The following is a 22,094-nucleotide window of genomic DNA, read 5'->3' as shown; positions in this document are numbered from 1 at the left end:
GGAATTGCTTAAATAGCAAAGTCTTTTAGTGTGTATGTTGACAATACTTGTAGTCATGAACAAGTTCAAGTTTGTTTCGTGTTGTTAAAGATTCCTTTTCTTTAGGCAACCCTATCCTTTATTTCATACAAAGAAAAAAAAAAAAAAAAAAACAAAAAAAAAAAAAACACAACAAAAAACAACAGCCCTTTATTTTTGAGAAAGACAAATAAAACATTGGCAAAAAGAAGGTGATGGGGCGCCTAGTGAAGAAGTGGAGATTTTCTTCCTTGAAATATAATGGATAAGAGAAAGACTGTGCAAGGAAACACATACCAGCAACGGATTGCAAAAACAACAAAGACAAGCTCATACAAAGGAAAGGGTTTTACGAAACTTCAGGACCTATGTTTTTCAATTTAGGTAAGGGTGCATGCATTATCATTACATTTTAGACCATTGCATGCCCACAATTTGTTTTATTTAGTTGCTTAAGGAAAATATCTGAGTGAAGGTCCAACGGGTTTATGGACACTTGACCACACTTCATTTTCTTTCCACCTAAGTAGGTCACCCATTACAATGAGACCGTTGTCTTTACATTTCTTTTGTTTTGGTTTAATGAGGTTGCCAGATGGGATCTCATGTAGCTTTGGTTAAAGGGTATCTCCATATGGGATTTCAGGTTGACCGAGCTACACACACACAGGATTTTGGTTCTGGTTAGAGGGGATCGCCGAAAGGAATCTCAGTCTATCCCAACCACACACAAGGTTTTGGTTCTGGTTAGAGGGGATTGCCGTGAGGAATCTCAGTCTATCCCAACCACACACAGGATTTTGGTTCTGGTTAGAGGTGATTGCCGAAAGGGATCTCAGTCTATCCCAACCACACACAGGATTTTGGTTCTGGTTAGAGGGGATCGTCGAAAGGAATCTCAGTCTATCCCAACCACACACAAGGTTTTTGGTTCTGGTTAGAGGGGATGGCCGTAAGGAATCTCAGTCTATCCCAACCACACACAAGGATTTTGGTTCTGGTTAGAGGGGATTGCCGTAAGGAATCTCAGTCTATCCCAACCACACACAGGATTTTGGTTCTGGTTAGAGGGGATCGCCGAAAGGAATCTCAGTCTATCCCAACCACACACAAGGTTTTTGGTTCTGGTTAGAGGGGATTGCCGTAAGGAATCTCAGTCTATCCCAACCACACACAGGATTTTGGTTCTGGTTAGAGGGGATTGCCGAAAGGAATCTCAGTCTATCCCACCACACACAGGATTTTGGTTCTGGTTAGAGGGGATTGCCGAAAAGGATCTCAGTCTATTCCCAACACACACAAGGATTTTGGTTCTGGTTAGAGGGGATTGCCGTAAGGAATCTCAGTTATCCCAACCACACACAGGATTTTTGGTTCTGGTTAGAGGGGATTGCCGAAAGGAATCTCAGTCTATCCCAACCACAACAGGTTTTGGTTCTGGTTAGAGGGGATTGCCAAAAGGAATTTCAGTCTAGCCCAACCGCACATAATGTTTTGCTTTGATACAAAGAAATAGCCGAATGGGTTTTCTAGCCAGTCAAGTTTGAGGAGAGTGGTGTTGAACATTTGGTTTTGTCTATCTTTATAACACTTACTATGCAAAAGTCGTTGCTCCGTAAGTATTATAAAGAGGGGGCATCTGTTGTAACCCATTTTTGGGTCCTCACCTAAAAAATACAAAAAAATCAAAAAAAATATATTATTAAAAAATATAACAGTGAAAAAATGTCAGAGCGCCCCTAAAAATGCTCAAAAAAATTGATTAAGGATGTTCAAAAATCAAAAATTAATTTTTGACAGTATATCATTTGACTGATGAGAGCCCCGATGATAAAGAAAATTCAATTTGTGGAAGAAAAATGCAAAATTAGAAGTTTATGGACTCAATTAAATTTTATTGAAGGTTTAATTGAATTTATAGAGGTTTTAATTGCAAAAACAATTGATTTTGGAGTTATTTTGGGCTTTAATTGGAAGAAATTAATTTTCTGGGTCAAATTATAATTTTTGGAAAGTTAATTTGGTCAAATCAGGGGCTTAATTGCATACAAATGAAGTTTAATGGCCAATTAAGGACTTAATTGAAGAAATCCGAGACCAAGGACGAAATCGTAAAACGCGCGCAAATTGAGGGACGAAATTTGAATCTGACATGTTTTACCGCCTTTTCCTTTTAAATGAAACGGCGCGTTTTGACCAAAACGGCGCCGTTTCACGTACTGTTTATTAAAAAAAAAAAAAAAGAGAAAACGCAAAACGGTGCCGTTTTGAAACGGCACCATTGTCTTCTTCCCTGCGCACGCAGAGAACAGGGGAGAAGAAATTTTTTTCTTCTCCACTTTTCGCCGAACTTCTTTCCCGGATTTGGCTCAATAAGACGCCTACAATTCAGCCACTTACATACTTTTGTCGGCCACTTCGATAGTTGGGGGGGGGGCGGCCACTGTTGCCACCCACCGTGACGTTCCCCTGTTTTTTTCCTATAAAAACAGGGGAACGGGACTGAAAAAAAGGAGGGAGAGGGAGTAGGAGAAGGATTCCACGAAATAAAGAGGGTAGAGAGAGACGAGAGAAACAGAAAGAAAAAAAAGAAAAAAGAAGAAGGAAGAGATTTCGGCAGAGAAGAGAACAAAAACAGAGGAGAGAGAGAGAAGGAAAACCGCCGGCCACCGTGCCTCCGCCGCCAGCAGCACCGCCTCGACGCCACCACAGGTACGCCATCTTGTTGCCCCGCCTCTGCCTCGCTTTGTTTATGATTTGCTGCGCCTTCATGCAGAACGTGAATTAATTCACGTTTCTGCAAAATAACGAAGGGCTGGTTACTGTGCTGATGCACAGTAACAGCCCGTTTGGGTCTGGGCTGGGCCGTCGGCCCAGCCCATGTAAATAGGCTTGGTCGGCCCGGCCCATGCATTTGGGCGGGTCCGGCCCATTTTTATTTTATTATTATTTTTTTGTTGTTATAATTTTATATATATTTTTTTAAAAGCACATTTTCTTCTATCATTTTGCTTAATATCGTCTGTATTTTACATCGTAAAAATATAAATCCGGTATTAAAATACCCCGTTTTTGTCCCGTGGTACTGTTCACATGATACTGTTCACCCGACCCATAAAAAAAAAAATCAAAATATTTATTTCAGCATTTTATAATATTTCCGCGTTAGTTTTTATGTCATTTTGATTTAATATCGAGCAATATTTTTATGTCGTAAAATATAAATCCGGTACTGAAATACCCAGTTTTCAGCTTTTCAAGAATATAAAAAAACAAAAATTAAAAAAAAAAGAGAAAAAAATGTTTTTTGTGCATACGGCCAAATGTCTCAAAAAAAAAATCATTTTTTGTATTTTTCATAAAAAAAAAAAAAACAATAATGTTTTAGCATGCATTTTGGCTTTAATAACCAGTTTATTAAAGTCAAGAGAATATTGGCCAAAATTTCAAAAAAAGCAACAAAAAAATTTATTTTGTTTATCTTATTAATATCTAGGGTATGAACATTAATTTTACGTAATACATATTCCGGATATTTTTAATTTATTATTATTATTTTTTTTTTTATAGAACTTGGGATATGACATTACATGTAATGCGTATCCGAACAATAAAAAAAAAAACCCACAAACAAGACCTTAGATTTTATCAGACATTAAAACAATGCAGCCTACCTTAGGTAGGCGTAGTTGGGAATGTGCTAATACCTTCCTTTACGGCAACCAGTCTCCGTACCGATCTCTAAAGACCAGTTAAGGTTCCTAGTAACCAGAATACTAGGTGGCGACTCCCAGTCCATTTTTTTTCATATATAGAGACAAGAATTCCTTGTCTCTCCTTATTTGCCAGGAATAACAGGATTCCGAATAATTGTTTTTCCTTGAGGGTGGACGATCGCCGCGCCGCCGTACACACATGCGACAGTGTGTTTTCTATCTATCTTTACAAAATTTAAACTTTGATTTCTTTCTTGATGAGACTTGGCTTGTATTTGTAATGCTTTAGAATCTTTCTTTTTGGTTTAATAAGGTTGTTCATAAAAAGGTGGTTATCTAACTTATTATATTCTCAATGTTTTTTTTTTCTTCATCTTTTAGCATGTCATTTAGCTGTCTAATAAGTTTTTTTTTCTTTCTTTTATCTATCTTTGTGGTTTTAAAAAGTAGTTTTTAGAATTTATTTTTATATGGATTGTCATATTTTATATCTGTGTTTTTTTAGGGGTAGTAGTATTAAAGTTATTTGCTTTCATGATTAGTTTCTTCATTTTGTAGTGTGCTTATGCATTGTTGGTTTTTTTTTTTTTTGTAATACATTTTTTAGAGGTTGAGGGTATTGAATTATGTAATAGCGAGTTAGTTGCATGATATATTTTTATTTTTTTTTATTGTACATTATAGGTTACATGCTTTTATGGATTGCATATTTAGTTTTTCTCATCATTTTTTCTGATCTTATTTTGTACAACATCCTTAATATTACCTTTTTATTAGGGTCATTAGAATGTGTTTATTTTGCTTTTTTTTTTTGTCATGGCAAGCCTGACATGCTCAACTATGATTTTTTTTATTTCATGTTATCACTAGGTTTAAATGACTTTTATTATGGTTGATGTTTATACCAATTATTGTTAGCTAGTCTCTTAGGTCTGAATGTCTTGGCATGTTATGAAAACATTACTTGCTTAAACATTATCGTCGAAGTTTGCATGCTTTAGGAGAAATTATAAGATAGCTAAGACTCTATATACCTCATTATAAGGCATATTTTGGGCTTGTCAAACCATTCTATTTGGATTTCCCATGATCTATATATTTTTTCCCAAATACTAGGATTTGTGACTTACTTCATCATTTGTCATGGCCAATCAACCTTTTTTCTTTTGAAGCTCTTCCTTTCCAAATAAAACTCACTATGATTTGAGATAACAAAATTATATTGACTTTAAGGGAATAGATCATCATCCATTTTTATTCATATTTTTTTTAGAACATGAATGCATCTAAATTCTAAAGCTTTCTAAATTTGATTCCTAATTACTACATAACTATTGTTGTATTTCCAAAAGTCATGCCATTTATAATATTATTTCCTCTTGATTTGATTAATAATAAGGATTATATGATTGCTAAAGAGCTTAATTTTTTGCCCACACATCAATGATCAAGATCTTTTTAACTCTTTTGATATTAAAAATGTACTTATTATATTTAATTGCTTTGAAAGCTTTGACTTTTTTGTTACCAAGTTTGGAAGCCTTTTTAGAATTTTTTTTTTAAATATTTGTGAATCTTAAATGGTCTTTTGTACTTTATTTTCAGTAACTGATATGAGTTGCTATTAAACCTCCTTAAATTTCTTTATTAGAATCTAAATTAATTAGTGAATAAGCATTCACAACATTGTATAAATAACCAATAAAGTAAGTCCCCATTAATGGTTTTTTCTTTTACCTATTTTACTAGCATTTTTCTCATAATGGGCAACATTATTTATAAGGGTATATATGTCTAAAAACTTGGTTCCTACAAAACTTTTTCATATGTTTAACTACATTCTCACTAGCAATAACTTCATGTACTTTTACTTAAATATAACTATATGAATTTAGTTTTTAATATCTTAAATTGTAAAGACATAGTTTTCTATTACCTCTTTTAGGTCCTATACTATTTTAAAACCAGGTCATATAATGTAATCTCTTATATTTATTATATAAAAGTGTTCATGAAAATGAGTTTCATCTTTTTCTAACTGTTGATGCAAGTTAGGTGGCAATGTGGAGTATTAGTGAAAGCTATTTTGGTTACTGATAAACCAAAACGACCTTAGCATCAGAAAAGGGTTGACTGCATTATCACTATATTGATTAGTAAATTAGTGATGTGATGCCTTATTGAATTGTTCTGCTTTTACAAAAATTATTTGAAATCAATAATTTTTTTAATTTCTCTAGTGATCATGTACAATTTATTAACCTATTTAGAGTATAAATAATTTGCAACAAATCTTATTGTTTATCGTACTTTTAAGTCCTATCTCTTTCAAAATGTTGGTTTAGTTATGCTCTATTTATCCCTTTTCTTTGTTGCTGATCTGTAGAAGAGAATTGTTATGCTAGAAAATTAAGGTTCTTTTATTGTAAAATAGGTTATTGGGTATAGAATTGCCTAGTAACAAGTTATGTTATTTGATAGAAGTTATGTAGGGCTAAGTAGTTGGCTTATAGTTGTTTGTAAGCTTGAGAAACAATTGGCTTATCATGAGTTATCATGCTAGGGTTAAGCTACATCTTTTATTGTGCTTGATATGTTAAAAAATATCTTTTTATAAGAGGCATACTCAATTCATACACCTTTAATAGAGTGCTTGTTATTATAGAATCCCTACAATTTTCCTCTTAGAAGTGTATACTTATGTTATAAGGTCTTTTCTAATAAAGTTCATTTTGTAACTTATTCAACTAATAAGATATGCCATGCATATTCAGTTTACCATCACTATGTGTTGTTGTGACAGGTTATGATAATTAGTTTCCCATGTCTATTTAAAGAGCTCTTATATCAACATTAGAGAGATTTATATGTTGATAATAAGATTGTTTTTGTAAGCTGCTATAAAAATGAATGAATGAGTTTATTAATTAATTAAGAAGAGGTCGTTAGTGAGGCATAAACTCTTAACTTAAAAGTCTAAAGGTAAACAGAAGTAAAAAGAGAAGGATAAAATGTAAAAAGACGAGAGTAGGGCCTATTGCGAGAAACATAAATAATTAGGGACTGGATTAAAAAGACATGAATAAGTGAGGGACCAAAAAAAACAAGAGAAAACCCATCAATCCTAGGAAGAACAAGAGTTTGACGACAGAAAACAAAAGAAAAAAAGAAAGGGAGCCATTTTCTTCTCTGTCACTTATCTCTAAAAGATATTGTAAAGAGAAACACATGTAAATCAATTCTTGAGAGTGTTAGGGAGGTTTGAGTGAAGACAGGTCAGATTGGAAGCTATTGGACAAAATTAATGTCAAACTTTAAATTGAAATTGAGATTCACAAATGAAAAAATTTGAGGTAGATGTCTTCATGGAAAATGTGGTTAGTGATATAAGATTCCGCATAAAACAAATCTTACCCTATTTGGAGTTATATAACTCCAAATATGGATAAAACACTAGAGAAAAGTAAGGTTGTATGTTACAGAGCATATTCATATACCACTGATATTTCAATGAGTTTAAGTGTGTAAATGGCAAAATTTAGGTTTAACCTTTTCACCAAAAGTTGTGTATTTGTGTCTTAGCATATAAAAAAACCTCATTTAAAATTGAGTTCAACAACTCTGGTGAGGAGTAAATAAACAGTGTTTTGATGCCTTGTTAAAAATTGTTAAACATAGTGAGTCTAAGTATGAAATTAAAAGAATTATTTCTTATAAAAAGAATGAGTATTTGGATTGTAAATAATGTATTAATAGAAAGTATTTGTATGGTTTGGGGGGGGGGACAAGATCTTTTGTTGATGGAGCTTACTCGACTAAAGGAGAAGATATATAGAGTCTTACCTATAATTTTATGATGTCAATTAAGTTTTTTTGTTGTAAACTATAAATGCTATATATGAAAATGAAATTCAGATGAATTGTAAATAGTTACGTGAAATAAAAATACGATTGGATTGCTTTCGCTAAGGTAAAAACCAATGTGATTGTTTTTGAAGTTATTTGAAAACCAATGTGATTGAGTTGCTTTCGCCAAGATGAAAGCCAACATTGTAATTGTTTATGATAGTTGTTTGGAAACCAAATGTGATTGGGTTTCTTCGTAAATACAAAAGCCAATGTTGAAAATTGTTTTTCAAAAGTTGTTATGGAAGTCAATATGATTGAGTTGCTTTTGCTAAGACAAAAACCAATGCTGTGAAGTCTCTAAAATTGCTCGAAGACTAAATATGTTTTTGGTTATTTTTACAAGCACAAAGGCCAATGTTATGTATGCCTAAGCTATTTTGAGAATTATGATAAATTGAGTTGTTTTCAATAAACCAAAGGTCAATAATAAATCGTGATGAAATATTTGATAACTATGTAAATCAAAGTACAATAATTGACTTGAACTTGAGAGTAAGACCTTACTCATGTTGAGTACAAATATCTTGATGTATTGTTATTGTGAAATTTATAACTATTGTTCATAAAATTTTCTATAGGATTGGATAATAAGAATTGGTGCTCTCACTTTCATATATGTTTAGAAGACAAATTATATTGTAATACGAACTTATTCTTAATAATTTTTTATTACAAGACCTTTTCGTATCAGTGAACCTAATTGTTAGGTTGTAGTTGGGCTTTAGATTCAGAACTTATTTTGTACATGTAAAATAATTTTGTAAACCTAACTAAAAGCTCTCTCTTGCTCTCTCTCCTTCTTTAATGATATTTTGTTGCTATCTATGTTTGGAATTGTGTATAAAATCCATATATAAAATATTATTATGCATGTTGGTGATATCTTTACATGAAATTTTCCATGGCAGACATCAATAATATAATCAAACATTGTATGTTGGACATTAATTTTTAATTCATATAAAAAATAAACAAATAAAAATAAAAGGTACACATAAGTAGTAATAATGGATTAATTAGAGATTCAGTAAAGTAAGCACAATATATACACTCATGGAAAGAAAAGTTTAAAAGAGCATATGGTTAGACTGTACTTTTTTATATAATTCAAAATGTAAGGGTATGAGATTGGATTTAATTACTCTTTTAGATTTTATTTATAATTAATTTTTTATGGAGATGAACATGATGTAAATTAATTAATGGTACAAAATATAGTAAAGGGTTGAAAGAATATACGGGGTTGATTTTGGTTGAAATGATGTGAAATAAGATCTAGGACAATTGAACCATGTTTGTAAATAATGACTTGTAACATGGAAGGAGTAGTTGATAACTTGGTATATTAAAATATAAAGGAAACTTTGTAAAACTTTTAGTAGAATTGTTAATAAATAAAGGAGAATGACTACATGTATAAGTGTAAAAAAAAATTGCCATAATAAAGGCTTATATTCGATGGAAATGTGTAAAATCTTATGTTTTAATATCCTTTTTTAGCAGGGGTGTTTACAATATTTTATAAAGCAAACCTTGTTGGTTGGCTAGAATGACCACAACTAGTTATGATCATCATACCAACAACCATTTGATCTATATAATATATGTATGTATGGTTATGTATGGGGTATTGATTTATCAATGTGGTAATCTAAAGTTAGTGGTGATGACCCTATTAGAATTTGAAAAATGTAAATGACATCATAAAGACACTAGAAGTGTGTTTAGATGTAATTTTGTGTTATAATGGTGAGTTAGATGATAAAGACCCATCTTTGGGCACGTCTGTCACTAGTTGATCCCTTAGAATCTAGAGAAATAATAGATTTTTAGGCTATTCACAATTAAAATGCTAACATGTCTTTGTTGCTTGTGCAAACTATTCATTTCGAGCAATATAGATGAGTTTACCTATATATTTTTATAGGCGTGTTTTAATGGGTTCTAGAATATGTTTTGAATTTTTATCCCATTGGTCATGCCAATCTTTTATGTTGTCAATTAACTATACTTAGAATTGAATCTTCGACAAGGTAACAACTACCTCTAACCAAGCAAAGTGAGGATTCTAGACCTTGGACACTCAGTAAAGGTAATATGTACTTAAAACATCAATGTCCAAAGAAAACATGAGTTATAAAAAAGAATGAATGAAATTTAAGTGTTGAAAAATAACAAAGCATTAAGAAAAACAATAAAGGTGATAAAACCATCAAAGGAAAAAAAGGGTTAGAAATTTCAAAATTTTGAATATATAGGGTTGATCATCATTAAAGTAGTATAGGCTCTATTTATATTATTACAAACTTTGGATCCATACTTACATAAGTAATTCTAACCTATTGATGCAACCATATATTTTCTATAGTTTTACTCACATTTACTTAGTATTTTGTTCATGTTTTATATATAATAATACCTTGGTAATGTTTATTTATATTTTGAATGCACTTTTTGATTGTGAGATTTGAAAAGAAGTAAATCGAAAATAAAATTCAAACCATGTTCCAACCCGTGTCAAATATTAGCAGATTTGACATCTGATCAATGTTTTATGCAGAATTTGAGTTGTAGACGTTGAAATGAAGCGATTCCAGTGTAATTAGAAAGCTAAACATCCATACCTTATCCATACATATATGGGCAAGAAAAAAAACAAAGAAGATGGAAATCGCAGCCTTCAAAGACAAGTCTCACATTTTGCTAAGTTTTGACCTTTTGGTCTTTCCAACTTGAATATCTTGAGTTAAAGAAGTCCATTTAATGCAAACTTATTTTTTGGATTCCTGACTCAAAGACCTATTATCCTGACCAAATTTCAGAAGAAAAAGAGCTTATATGAGAATTATGTGATTTTTCTAAGACAATCTTTAAATTCTTCCAACAAACAGGTTTTGTGAAGAAATAAATCTTACTTACTTAAATGTAAATTGTTTACTTTGAAAATGACTATTTTTATATTTTTTAAGAGTGTGCAAACGGATTGGAGGGATGTGGGGATTATGGTTTCTTATCAAATAAAAAAGAAAGAGGGGCGACCAGAAAAAAAAAAAAAGAAGAAAAACTCCACCCTTTTCTCTTGATACTCGAAATTATGGTCTCATATGTTCTATTCATTAGTTTTTTCAATAGAAAATGCAAGGCTAAGTTATTTTTTCTTAGTTTGAAAGGATACATAAACTTTCGAATTTCAAAACTGTAAAGATCTATTATATCAATTTTCTTTTGAATTTATATGATGAGTATGAATGTTTTTCTATGTTTATTTTCTATGATTGTTTTAGTTTGATTTGTTACAGCAGACTCTAAATTATTATTCTAAACCAATCTACAGCTAAGTTTGCTATCAAGACCAGAGTTGTGATATTTGAACTTGTAAAACGATTAAGCTTAATAATCAAAACCAAAGTTTTAATCTTAGGAAAAAAAGTTTCAATTCAATCGAACCATAAATTGCATACAGTTATGTTGTTCTAGACTTATCAACCTATCTAGTTCTTAAGGCTGCCATTGAATTAAATTACTAGTGTTGAACACTGTGGTTGTTTAATGGTTAGCGTTAGTTACACTTCAGATCGGTTAATTAACTAATGTTAAGAAAAGATGGATATTCAAAATATAAATTGACGTATTGTTTCAGTGATCAATTTTGATTTATGTAGGTGGATTTTTACTTGATACTAAGGCTTTTCTCTTAATAAGTTTCAGATTTATTAATTTAGCTTGATTAGTTTGTTTTGTTTACCATATCATAGTCTAGATAACCTCAAAACTCCATAACTTTAAATCATCTAGTATAAAGACATGAACTAGATCTTTTTTGTGGGATCGACCCATTACTTGCTCTATACAATCTTGTTTTTTAAATTAGGTAATTAATTTATGTGATTGTGACTTTGCAATAAATTTTGATATTGTTGTCGGGAAAGTGATTGTAGTTGATTCTTGTGTTATGATTGTTATTTATTTTATTTAAAAAAAAATAAATATATTTGAATTATAGCATAATCTCTGACTTCTTAATCATTATGTTGAGGACTCACATTTTGAATAACACTATAAATGCTTGGTTATACACACATACATACTTCGTTGGTTGATCACTTTCTTTTGAGCAATTGTGACTTTTAGTCTCTTGGTGGACTAGTTAACTGCTCCATCTACTTTTTAAGTTGATCAATAACTCTTTCATCTCAGTCAATTCTTCTCATTCATGATTAATTTTAAGCTCTTTGCCTATTTTGCGATGAAAAATCATTGTTATCTACCTTGTGTAAACAGATTGACAAAGAGAGAGGGAGACACAAGTCATAGATTTAATATTTATTCATCGTGCAAAGGTTTGAATAGGTGTATTGAGACGTATTATGGAAGAGCCAACAAGAACAAGATCTCATGGAGATTATTGGTTCATTTTGCAATATAAAGGTTTTAGTAGGTGTATTGAGATAGAATGTGTGGAGAGATCATCCCACCCATAGCCAATGGTATTTTGTTGGAATGTAACACGGGAAAAGAAAAGGAGAGAGCGTCCCACCATAGCCAGACTTTATGGAAGCAACAGCCCCAATTTCAGGGGTTGCAACGTTGCCTGATACTTGAGCATCAGCACGCCATCAAAGCCGTTGGATTTATTAAAATGCAATTGCTATAAGATTGGGTAGACCAAAAACACAAGCTAGATGAACCAAGATACAGATAGTTTGAAATGATTTAGGTTTTAATGCGCATCACCATGCCCATTCTTATCACCTAACGCCTCCAAAAACATGAACCTGCAACACCTGGCACCTGTGCTTCATAAAATCACGGAGACAACCCTTGACCTTAATGATTTTCGAGATGCATTCCAACTCTGGATCAGATTTCTCCGATTATAGTGGTTCAAAAGTTTTAATTTGAATCTCAGTCCTCAAAATTGAAACCTGAACAAAAATACAAATACAATTTCCATAATAATCCATCCTCGCAAAGCTTCAACCAAACTTACATGACACAGAAAAATTGAACTGTAATAACAGCTACCTCTTATCCTTACAGACAATCCAGCACCAAAGACACTGATGGCACAAAGGCCAATTTTCAGACATGATAGCGCAGGAGCAATATTTTTGAACAAATATGGGCCAGAAATGGGAAAATGTTCATAAACAAACCTCTATTAGTTTAGAGTTCAGACACGATTATGCGAAGGTAGTAGCAAAGTTGGGTAGAACTCGGTGTGTAGCAAATAAATCTACACAGGTTCAAAAATAGAAATAAATTAAAAGGAATACAGCATCCAACTAACCATATGCCAGAGCATGAAAGGCTTCAGCACCAAAAATTCATGAACCAATCTGCTTACATGTACGTGTTAAAAGAGAAAATGAAAAATAAATGAACAAAGATTGCTTTACAACAAAGCACATACAAAGGGCTCCGAATTCTCAGAATGGTTGGAAAAAGGATGATTTTGCATCCAGCAGTATAAATTGTCGATCCCATAGACATATGGACACCAATTTCCAAATGTCTGGGCAACACAGTCACAGAATGCAAGTTTTCCATTGGTTAAAAATATCTACAAAGGGGACGGTGAACTGAGCCACCCCCAGTACAAATTCAAGAATATAACACTTAATGACCCTGGAAAGATTCTTTTTTAAGGTACAACGGTACAGCAACAGGTGGTGGTTGGAGATTGAACATCAAATAACTCACTTACCACCCATCCTTGAGATCACAAAGTTAGACGATCTTTTTGGAGTTGGCCAACATCCAACCAGGAGAAACTGTATTTGAAAACACAACAAAAATATAAACACAATTTACTTGACCTGTGAACAGGAACCTAAGTGCAACTCATGCCCAAAAGAATGCAAATTAAGAAAAAAAATTCCCCCCTCCACTTGATAAGAAAAATAAGAAAAGGCTATAGCACAGCTTCAAATCATGAAACACAAAAGAGCACATATATTTACAGAACATGACAAAAACTTACAGGTGGATCACTGCTTTGTGTCATATTCATCCCTTCTGCCACGAGGATTGCTTATAACCATCCATCCACCCTGCTGTTCCTTCTTTAAGAAAAACTCCACTGGTCGCCTGATACATCCTTGATAGCTCCTCTGCATGGGCTGTGAACTGGCAACAGACAGCTGCCTCGATGCAAAGAGCTGAGGTCTCATTCTACCTTCAATATCTGCACCTAGAGCCCGCATTGAGATCTAGACCCTGCCTTGCCCATTTCCTACTGCTCTCCACAGCACCATTATTGTTACTGTCTGGGAGGTTAACAGCATAAGGCCTTGGATAATGGATGAGACCAACACCAACTTGCGCTACTACTTGAGAAGGTACTGTGGAAATGCAAAGCCTCCCACCAGATGATGAATCACATACGAGCTGAACCACCTGAAAATGTTGCTGAGGGAAGAGGAAGTTGGTCCAAAAGAAAGACAGGATACTGAAAAGGAGTAGATGAAATGCACTGCTGGAGAGGATGAACAACACTGCTCCCTATAGACATCAGGATTAAATGGGTTGCTGCCAGTAGAGGAAGCCAAGATCCGTTGAGGCCCACCAGTTGCAACTATAGGGAAAGCTGCTCTCCTCTATCATGCAAGATAGATTGGATTGTGACAGCAGATATGATTCCCTGAGGAAAACCAGGATGGGAAATTTCCCATTTCTGTACTGTTCATTCGAAGGCTAGAAATGGATGGTTGGGATGGCACAATGTTTTGGGTACGCCGCCCAATTTTGTGATGGTTCGGCACTCACCTCATCGACAAGAGGGCCATCATTCAAATCAAAGTCCCAGCAACCACCAAACCTTTCCATTTAGAAAACCACCAAGATGATTTGGCAGGATGTAGTGGGCATCCAGCCTCCGGCCAATGCTTGTTAAGTGATTGCCAATATCACTAGCTTCATCTGCTCTATTCAAATCAAGATCAAGTCCCCCCAGTGCTTCGAACAGATATTGAACCCATCAGTGCATCATGTGCACAATCATTATTCTTTGCAAGGTCAGAAACAGAAACTGCCTCCTGAGCAGAACTTCGTGAAGCCAAATCCTCGAGGATTCTTTCATCAGGAACATTCAGTCAATATCTAACAGGGGGCGACCAGGCTTGGAAACCATTGCATCAGGTAGTGAGATATTAGCTGTACCTAATGGAAACTCCAAAGCTTTTCTAGGTTCAGCTGGCCGAAATGCACTTGTGGCTGCCGATCCCTTCCAACAAGCTCCCCGTCTACTCTTCAGTAGATCCTCTGGTGGAACAAAGGCCCTTTTGCAGCAGCAGCTACTGTAATGGAAGCAGGAAGCCCACTAGACACAGAAGAAACAGGTAAGGGCAAAGGGCTAACTAGTTGAATCGCAGAATGAGCATCCAGGTGCTCTCAAGTCACCCGACTCCCCATATTTCCCATCATCAGAAATAAAGCCTTCATTCAGATCAAATTCAACTTTGCTTCCAGATCCGATCCCCCTGTAGCAGATAAAGAAGAAGCCTCAGCAGCATCAGATGTACATTCCTCAGTTTCATCAGCTCCAGTGCCAGCCAACTTCGACTCTGTTGACCTTACAACTTGTTCTGGTGCCTGAAAAAGTATGGGTGCTGCCTTGTGGGCTGCTGGTCCGGTACCACATTGCTCATCGACCTGATTACCTCCCAGGCTCTCCACTTTGCACTCACCTTCACAATGATCAGTGGCAGCTGATGCTGTATTACTTTCATTTTCAATTTTATTTTTCTCAGTAGAATGACTCCTGCCATCTGTTTTCACCAGCCTTCACCTCATGCGAGTTTTCAGAATCCATATCCTTACCAGAACTAGAAGGTTGGAGCACTTCATTAATTGTTCCTTTTGCAAAATCAGACAGCATAATAGCAGGTGGTGCTGGCTCTGCCCGTTAATAGAAATGTTCGGCTCTTTATTTATATTTTTTCTTGTTCTCAGCATCAAAAACTCTACAAGATGGTTTGATGATGATTCCTTTCCATTGCTTCAATCGCAACTTGCACTCCTGTATTGTTGATATCATTAAAGACAGAACCATGCAACTTTTCTTTGTCATCAGATATGCCATCTACATTTGATCTGCCAACATCCTCTTTCTCCCACAGTTCTTTGCTCCCACAATTTGATGTTTTCACTGCTGTGCTAGCAGAGGACACAGCAGCTACTAATGTTTCCTCTGATTTTAAATAGCTTTCATGGCATGGTTTGGCAGTTTGCTGCACATCCACATGGGAAGAATTAGGAGGTTCATTGAGCTCCCCTGTGCTTTTTTCTTGCGAAAACAGAACTGTTTTAGCCTCTGTGTTCTTGGACAGTGAAGTACCAACAGTAAAACCCCGCTTCTCATCTTCATAGTCAGCACCATCAATAGGCTTACCTTGGCTTTGGGCAGGATTATCACATGGAGATGATTTTGCTCTCAAACCACTTGGCACACTGGGATGCTCGATAGGCATGTTTCTCCTTGGAGAACCTGTCGGTGAAACCATATCAGACTTGGACATCTCCCCAGCAGCTACACTAGCAAGGAGATTCATACCAACATCATCACCAACTGACATTGGTGCATTTCCTTCAGAGTACTTTGCACAACTTTCAATCAAAGCATTCATGGAGCTGAAAGAAGCATCATTCACCTTCCCCCAATTTATGTTCACACACAGTTGATAGTAGGAGTAGCTTTTTGAGACTTCACCTGATTTTCTACCATCATCACTATCGGACCATGCTCTCATCAAGGAACAGTGGCAGGCGACCCAACTCCCTCATCTGATCCGGTAAGCACCTCTTTGAAATCATTGCTTTGCCATGACTCAGTCTTAACATCAGATGTAATATTAGCTCGATATGAATCATTTTTTTCCTTCAAATTATGATCAAACTGGTCATGCCTCTCTGAAATCACAGGAGAAGAAGCTCTGCTATTCATGACTGATGCGTCTTCGAAAGTTCCTCCACTGGAACTTTGTGCCGGACTGCGACCTCTGTTGGGAATTTTAACAATAAATTTATGGCCATTCCCCTCTGTCATGGGAACATCAAGTGCCTTCTCACATGTCAAACTGGAATGTGACAATTTTTTCTGAACCTGAATTTCTGTGCAAAGAAGAATTTCTGCTCGACCAGTTTCCTTTTGGACACCAGATAGAGCTTGGCCTGGAAAGCCATTGACTGATTTACGATGACGCAAAGAACCAACAATGATCTATTTGCCGTCATTGAACCAGCAGTTGAGCTCCTTGCATCCTCCTTTCCAGAAAACCCCCAGTTTTGGCATGGTCACTGGAACAGGATTGACTATTGTTGTGGGACGGGCTAGAACTGCTGCTTTTCTCATCCCTTGCTACTGTTGGAGATGGATCGGAGGCAGCACTCGCACCAGTGTTTCGGGGTTGTGCTTCCTTTGAGTTATTACCCACTGATCCAGGTGAAGTTGTCGATCTTACGGGTCCAGGGGATGTTGATGCGGACTTGGTAACAGTATCCCCCTGTACAGCCTTGACCGAACCAGTTTTCGAAGCAGAGAGTTGCACAACTGAGCTCTTCATTGCAACCTCAGAGGATACACCAGATTGTCTGTTCCCACCATGAGGAACTTCAGAAAGACGTGATCTAGCAGGCCATGGGACACCTTGATTAGAGGCAGACTTTGCATTTGCATCCATTTCCGCCTCAACACGTTTCTTCCATGTGTCAACTAAGCTCCTCGCTTTCTTCTGTATTTCCAAGTTCTTATGGCTGCGCAGAAGATTCACAGATTTGCCAATATTACACATTTGCAGAGCATGAAGATTTACCGGGAGCTTATCTAGTGCCCGAAGTAAAACTACCAGAAATTCCTCAACTGATTTATCACCATCCTTGGGGCTACCATCACCAATCTTCCCTTTATGGACTCCTGCAGCCATTCATCAAACACCGGCAAGCCTCTAAGCTGCACAAAACTGATTTAGGCATTCAAAACTTATCAGTGGCTGCTACCACACCAGCAAGAATTGACCGACCAACCAAGTCTATTTTTTTCTCATTTCTCTCAGGGAGCATTATACGCACCAATTTCTCAACCCTTCAGAATCCACAAGTCCTCCTTTTTCTGTAAATTTAGAAACCTCATATTTCCACATGCTTTCTGGTCTACTATGGCCAGAATCCCCATCATCCATTTTTGTAAAGCGCTCTCGTTTCACAAGCTCAGAGCCCTGATCGCCCCGTTCTCTTTTCTTTCCCTTACCATAAGAAGAAAAGGATGAAACACTATTCTGTACACTATCTGAAACAGGTTTTAACTGAGATGTTGATGTTGGTCCATTCACTGGCTTTGGAGAGCGTCCACCTGGTTGCACTGTTGCATGCATTTCTAAGCGTGTCTTATCCAATAAGTGATCTACTTCCTCTTGACGTTCCTGTGAAAAGAAAAGGAAGAGAGGGATTAATTACCAGAGTATCGACAAATCAAAGCAAAAGGTCAAGAAGCACATCTACCACTCACATTAATATAATCCTGATCAGTTAGCCACCATAAACACTTGTTCGTAACGTCATAAACTCGGCGGCACACAAATGAGCAAATCCCTGATGGAAGTTCAACACCTTTGGGAAGGAACGCAACTTTACACGGATGGAGTAATGATGCAGCAGGAATTTCATCCTTATGAAAGGAATAGAATATTTCGTTTGGCACAGCTTCCAGTAGGATGCCTTTGCCAAGCTTTACTTCAGCAGGTCGATAAAGCCAATTTACACCTAACTTTAACTTGTTCTCTTTACCGTTAGTCAGCCAACGAATTATTCCAATGAAATGGCGGGGAGTCCTGGGGTGGTTTGAACAAACGCACAGTCTCCAACACTGATCTTGCGTCCATCCTGTTAGGGGAAAATACAAAATGGGGTTTTGGTGAACTATCATGCAATTTGTATAGTAAAAAGAACTAAACAAAAATTGCATCATCATTTCAATAAGAATAATAAACATTACACAAATACAGAGATGCAGAACAACTTGTCAAAACAGACCTTTGGCAAAACAATATAATGGAATATCATTACTTGATTATACTATCTAATTATTCTAACATTTTGATCAACATTTATAATTTTGTGGATTCAGAAGCTCCAGCTTCAGTAAATTGACAAACCATCCTATCTCGGTTTCAATAATTAAGCACTTAGCAAAATCAAATCAATAAAGCTAACTTAATCATCGTCCAGTGAAAATTCTCATATGAAAGCCTTAAAGAAGTCATCAAGGGCGATAAAGATTTGATTGAATCACTCTGGTTTCAGCTTGTATACACGAGGAAAAAAAACTTTGAATGAAAAAGAAAGAGAAAAATGTTTCAAAGGAAGAAAAACTGAAATTTTTTGTTCCAAGTAATGGTGAGCAGTTAAAATTAGCACACGTGTGACAGCAGAGAGTGATGGGAATTATTGCATAAACTCACAATTTTGGAAATCATCAATTATTTAACCAGTTGAAGCCCAACTAGATATCACATACTATGATATTTGATTTCAAGAAAGAAACTTCTACAAGAGTCACACAGCCCCTTCCTAAACTATTTAGATACTAAGAAGGCGCCCTAGGGATCCAATAGCATGACAGCATCCTGTAATTAAAATCTTCACTATCAATAGACAAAAACAGTACAGACCCCATATCAAGAATTCTAAGACAAATCTTTGCAAACCAAACCTTAACGCCAAATATACCTGTATACAGCTTAATGCCAAGCCAAACCTTAAGCTATCTAATGCTAAAAATTGTATAACATCTGCATACACTCTAAACTCATGTAACCAATTACAAATCCATATTTACTGAAGCTATCTTACAAGAACTGAGGTAAGAATAATTTCAATAGCTGGTACTGCTTTTATCCATAAGAGTAATGGGACTGAAATTAAAACATGAAAAAAGTGGCATGCCTTCTTCTAATGAAGTATGGGGGTATGCTTTGGCAATTTAATCAGCGCAAACATGAAATATAGACAATTTAACCAATCAACCCCAAGAAAATCCACAACTGACAGTTTATATATTTATGTATCTTTTCCACATCATGAACTTGTTGATGAATTGCAACACTCACATTGTATCCATGCTTGCAGGAGCTATATTCTCAGAATTAATACCATTTTGAGGATGAAGCTAACTATTTCAACAAGCAACAGCACATGTATCACCTTTTTTACTATAAACCATATACAAGCCTGACTCTTTTTTTAATTCATAAATCCAGGAAAAATATTTTCCACCAACCCAATTTTGCCCAAAGTTGAAGAAAAGTCCTTAAAAACATAAAACAAAAGAGAAACCCTTCGATTTCAACATGCCAATTTGTGCCTATACATTACAAAAACCCCATAATAACTCAACACCTCCCAGAATACCATACAATCAGTGTAAGAATAGAAGCATCAGCACCAAGAAACCCTATAAAAACTCCATATACAATCAGTGTAAGAATAGCAGCATCAGCACCAAGAAACCCAATACAAACTCCATAAAACATATGTCGCCAAAGCACAGTCATGGAGTCTCAATGTCAACACCAATCGAAGAAAATCAGAACTCTCAAAGTCAAGCTCATCTCCCAAAAGTTCCTATATCACACAGGCAAATTTCCCATTGCAATCGTTTATCCAAATCATCCACCAATACAATCCATATAACATAGAATTACAATAAAATTGATCCAATACCCCTCTCAATCCCACAAATGTACAATAACCCAGTTAACCCTCCATCCTGTCCCGCCAAACAAACAAATCAAAACCCCAAAATGTTAAATAAAAAAAAAGACCCCAAAAATTAAAACAGAAAAAAAAAAAAAAAGGAATTACTTGAAAAAACGAATTAGAAACATCATCACAGCTACAGCAGAATTACCACGTGTGGGACCTGTCCACATGTGCCGATGATCCTTTTTCCTCTCCTCACCTTCCCTTCCATGCAGCATAGCCTTGCATTTTCCCCCTCGAGTACCATCAATCCACCACTCTCCTTCCAAGAAATAAAACCCAAAATCCAAACTTTTGTCTTCGCTTAATCAACCGATTCTATATAGATCCGGTAAAACAAACCCTAGCTTCTTCAATTCACCATTTGCTAATCGAAACCCTAATTTCTTTTTTTTCCATAATCGAAAATAACTGCGATTCCTTCCATCAAACGATCCAATTATATCCCCGGATCCGTTAAATTGAGAGAAAAACTCGAGACCCCGCTTCGATTTAGAGAGAGAAAATCGAGAATCTAGAGAGAGAGTATCGAGGAGAAATAAACCTAAAATTAAAAAAAAAAAGGGGAGAGAGACGGCAAAAGGAAAGGTGGAGTACTACTCGTACTTGGTAGAGCAGAGGCGGGCAAATTGGGCAGGGCTTCGGGTAGTTTAATAATGTGTTAATGTTACCTGACTGTGAGGGAACTAGGATTTTTAGAGAATACCAGTGGTGGTGATTATTATTTATCGATTAAAATATCAAAAGAAAAAACCTGACTGTTACTGTTAACTGAATTTAAGGGACGGGAAGGTATTTGTCTTTGACTTTTCTTTTTCCTGGCCTATTATAATTCATTACTAAATATAAATGTCGGGTCAGAGATACGTATGGGGTGGCAGGTTAATCACTTAAAATTTGTTTTTTTTTTTTTTCCTTTTCCGGGGGGGTTTTGGTGGGGTACGATAGGGTTACATGGAGGGTAGGTAGTTGGATTAGCTAATTTTGTGAAGGGTAGAAGTGGAAATTCGGGTGGTCGGGGGGTGCAAGTCACATGTGGGCAAATGATGAAGAAGTTAAGGTTGTCTTGAGTTGTCCCAACACAAATCGGTTAAGTAAGAAAAGGATGATGTAAATGTTGTGTTTTTGTCAAGAAAATGATTTTTCAGGTTTGCTTTTTGCAAGCCCCGTCCATTCTTCTTCTTCTTCTCCTCTCTCTTTTGTCAGCAAGTACAAGTCCAGTCCTTGAATTTTTATTTTTTTTTGGGTTCCGTCCACCGGTTCCCAATCTTTTTTCCAACCTTATTTTATGTTTTTTTAAAAGAAAAAAAATTGTGGGTATGCTTCGGCCGCCGGTGTAAAAATCTAAGAAAAATAAAAAAAAAAATCTTTGGATTCATAGATTGTGTGTGGAAGGAAGTCATTCGATTTGAAAAATCCTACCCCATAGTTTAGTTTGGTACAAGATTAATAATAGGCCTAAGCTTACCAAGTTGCGTGCGTCAAACACTAGGCCATATCATTTTCATAGTATATGAAATCCGTGGGTATCAAATCATGTTGTCCTTTTCATATCATAGAAATCATGAACAGCAACTTTCGCACGGTAGGGGATGGCAATAACTATAACATGGTCATGTTTCTATGATATGACAAAAAAGAAAACAAAACTACAACAAAAAAAATCAAATTTATTATGGCCATTGATATATTTTA

General features: G+C 35.5%; 1 pseudogene; it reads right to left on the bottom strand.

Moving 5' to 3' along the window:
- Positions 1–12,163: 12,163 nt before the first annotated feature.
- Positions 12,164–21,010, bottom strand: LOC118033384 (uncharacterized; annotated as a pseudogene).
- Positions 21,011–22,094: the final 1,084 nt, after the last annotated feature.

This window comes from Populus alba, chromosome 15, assembly GCF_005239225.2.
Source record: "Populus alba chromosome 15, ASM523922v2, whole genome shotgun sequence".
Taxonomy (NCBI): Eukaryota; Viridiplantae; Streptophyta; class Magnoliopsida; order Malpighiales; family Salicaceae; genus Populus; species Populus alba.
This window is presented reverse-complemented; position numbering and strand designations above follow the sequence as displayed.